At 37.1% G+C, this 3,525-nt stretch overlaps 1 pseudogene; it reads right to left on the bottom strand.

Annotated features, from left to right (window-relative positions):
- Window positions 1-1,143: 1,143 nt before the first annotated feature.
- Window positions 1,144-2,130, bottom strand: LOC110310752 (annotated as a pseudogene).
- Window positions 2,131-3,525: the final 1,395 nt, after the last annotated feature.

Below are 3,525 nucleotides of genomic sequence, written 5' to 3'. Positions count from 1 at the left end.
AATACCTGATCATGTTCCCCTCTTCCCCTCCCTGTCTGTCCCTCCCCACCCAGTTTCCTCCCTTCCCCTCCTGTGATTGCTTTCCTCTCTCTCCATTTACCTCTGTTTCTAGGGATACTGATCCAGCTGACACGAAAAACCAGTCTATACCAAAATTCATATAGTCACTTTTCTCTGGTGTATTCCAATGTTTCTACATGCCAATGTCTATATCAATGGTGAGTTAAATGTGTAGGCATACTAATAACCCTAATTTGAATGTATGATCAGAGATGTTATTCCAGCTGTTTTCCTTTTGGTATTTGTATACTCTTACCACACAAATAGGAATGGTCATTCCTAGGGCACATGTGTTTTATCTTCTGTTTGTTCATCTATTTCTTTCAACTATTTTATTTTATATTTTCCCTTATTTCCCTCCCCCATTACCTTCTCTTATTCATTTTCCTTGTCTTCTCTTTTTCTAACTAGTTTCCCTCCTCATTTCACTTCATTTTTTAAAAAATATATTCAAGACTTGTGCAGGTGGCTACACCTCCTGTGTGTTCATGACTTCAATGGCTGGAGCATATCCAGAAGCCAATATTTTAAAACTGGTGATTGAGGGAAAAAAAAGTAGTACTGTTTAAAATGCACAGGAATTGGGGGCATGTGTGATAGGAAGGCTAGATTTGGGAGAAGTTAAGGGGACTAATGAGGTATATGAAAATTTCCAAGAGTTAACGAAAATATATTTTTTCAAGATGATAGCCAAAGTAGAGAGGGACTTCCATGTCTTTCACACAATGACATGGGAGACAGATATCTATATTCTCATCCATCCAGTCTAGGCTTATCTTGTAGTATTTTGAAAACTTGACTTCGAAAAACAGGCCAGGTGAAAAGCCTTTCTACTTATAAATACAATGCCCAGGAATCTTACACATTTCCTTCACCTCAGCCCTTTGTGCCAGACAGGTTTTACTATAAGAATATCCCAGAAGCTCTGCCTTAGCTAAATCATTGTTTCAAGTCCTGCCTGATTCTTTGCTAGTTTCTTTTGGTTGACTAGGAATAAAACATGATAATATTGTTATCAATACCATGTGTTTTAGAGTTTTATATTTCTCTCCCATCATTCAGACATCATTCCTTTATACTTGGCTAGATGTGTGGATTGAGACAGTGAGGCATGAGAAGACAATGATGAGACATTTTATGTGCGCTTGAATTTTTTTTTTTTAAAGTCCAGTTTCCTTTAATGACCCCCATCTCCCTTGTAGGGTAGGTGCAGGCAGCTAGGCGACTGGCAAGATTTGTTCTCTTGAAGATCTTGCCTTGATTGACGGCTTTGCCCACGTGCTGGAAGGTCCCCTCCCAGGAAAAGTACTCTCGAACCAGGGTCTGGGTCTCCTCGCTCCCAGGATCCAGTTTCCGCCATGTATACGACTCATAGTCCACCTAACAATCTGGACTCAGCAGAAAGGCAAGCTCTTGGCCTCGGAAGACCCAAACACCAGAAATGGAGCTGCTGTTGTTGGTTCCAAAGAGTATAACACTGGCAAAGGCATTCTTCAGTTTCTCCAATCGCTGAAACATCCCAGTGATGAGGTTGCAACTCATGAAGGCCTGGGTGAGCTCTTCAGGGAAGCGGTACTCAGCATACCACAGGGACCAGCCATCTTTATCAAAGTGCTCCCAAAAATATGGCAGCGCCACAGAGAGGATGTCCTCATTGGAGTACTTACACTTAAACTCATCCAACACAAACCTTTCGCTCACCTGCCCAAGAGTACCTTTGTGTTGGATGAGTTTAAGCGTAGCGCTGGATTTTTAACACTAAGATTTTTCTCCCTGCACATATGTTCTGATTGTCTGAATTCCTTCTTCAGTGTTGGGAAGACTTGGAAGTCATTTTGTCCTCAGTCTGTATATATACTATACGCTACTTGTAGCATTCAACCATAAGGCCCTGAGACACAGAATCATATTACCTTAGAATGGATTCATTATATTAGCTATATTCTCATGCATACCTGAGGTATTATGGTATACAATTTTATCTGATTCTGTAAAACTTATGATGAGAAAAAACCAACACATGATCAGATCATCTTGACAAACTTCACCAGCATAAATCTCCATGTTCATGATGCCTTACTTAGCAGCCCTTATTTTTGCAAAAAAAGTTACATTCCTGAATATGAAGAGTAGAAAAGAAAATTGTCATTGATCTAGTTGAGCAGAAGATGTCAAAGACAGGTAAATTTACATTGAAATACAGTCTACCTTAGTCACCCCAGCAAAGTACACATTCCTAAAAATAAGAAAAGTAAGCCTAAGAATTTATGTTATGCTTAACATATTTGTTTTTATGCTAACTCCTTTCAATAGTATGCCCAATAAAATATCTTATGGCTTAACATGTATCAACTGAACTGTGTCAGCTTTTCATGTGAGCTAAGCACAACTTAAATTTCTTTTAATTGACAGATGCAATTAAAAAATAAAAAATAGATAATATTGGCTTTGCCATGTTGAATATTAAGTGGAACTTAATATTTATATCAGACACAGAGCTCACTAGTAGAATATTGGGTAGATTGCAAGAGATCTTAGGTACAATCACAAATTCCAAAACATACAGTGTTTATACAGTAACTGTAACAACATACTTGTTGAAAGATTGTATTTATCTGGTTCAATTCAAGATATGCACTTCTTAAATTATATACAATGGAAGAATTAATTATAATTATGCCGAATTTTATTTTATTTTTTATTGATTTGATCTGTGAAAATGCACAACACATTACATATATCATATATTATGATATTATATGTATCAGAATATATCTGACATATATGTATATATAGGGATCACAGGGCCTCCAATGGAGGAGCTAGAGAAAGTACCCAAGGAGCTAAAGCGATCTGCAACCCTATAAGTGGAACAACATTATGAACTAACCAGTACCCTGGAGCTCTTGACTCTAGCTACATATGTATCAAAAGATGGCCTAGTTGGCCATCACTGGAAAGAGAGGCCCATTGGACTTGCAAACTTTATATGCCCCAGTACAGGGGAACGCCAGGGCCAAAAAGTGGGAGTGGGTGGGTAGGGGAGTGGGGGGGAGGGTATGGGGGACTTTTGGGAGAGCATTGGAAATGTAAATGAGGAAAATACCTAATAAAAATATAAAACAAAAATATAGTCTATATAAGAACACACACATCATTTTTATTATATTACATATATAATATATAGACTTTGTGCATTCCGATTACTTTCCCAATCTCATTTTTCCTTGCAGAACTCAGTGACTCTACAGTGTTTATCTATTGTTGATTTCAGATCTTGTTAAGTTGATAAATCCTTTATGATTAATCTAAAATTCTGTGTTATTTAATGCACGCAAAAATATTTCATGGTAAAAATTGATATAAAAATAAAAAGAAAGCATTGTGTTGTGTGGAAATGTTTTTTTATCAAAATATCCACATATTCAATGAAACATCATTTTTTAACCTAGTACATTTTTTGGA

This window comes from Mus caroli, chromosome 15 (assembly GCF_900094665.2).
Source record: "Mus caroli chromosome 15, CAROLI_EIJ_v1.1, whole genome shotgun sequence".
In the NCBI taxonomy this organism is placed as follows: domain Eukaryota; kingdom Metazoa; phylum Chordata; class Mammalia; order Rodentia; family Muridae; genus Mus; species Mus caroli.
Note: the sequence above shows the minus strand (reverse complement) of the source record. Positions and strands in the feature narration are given on the sequence as shown.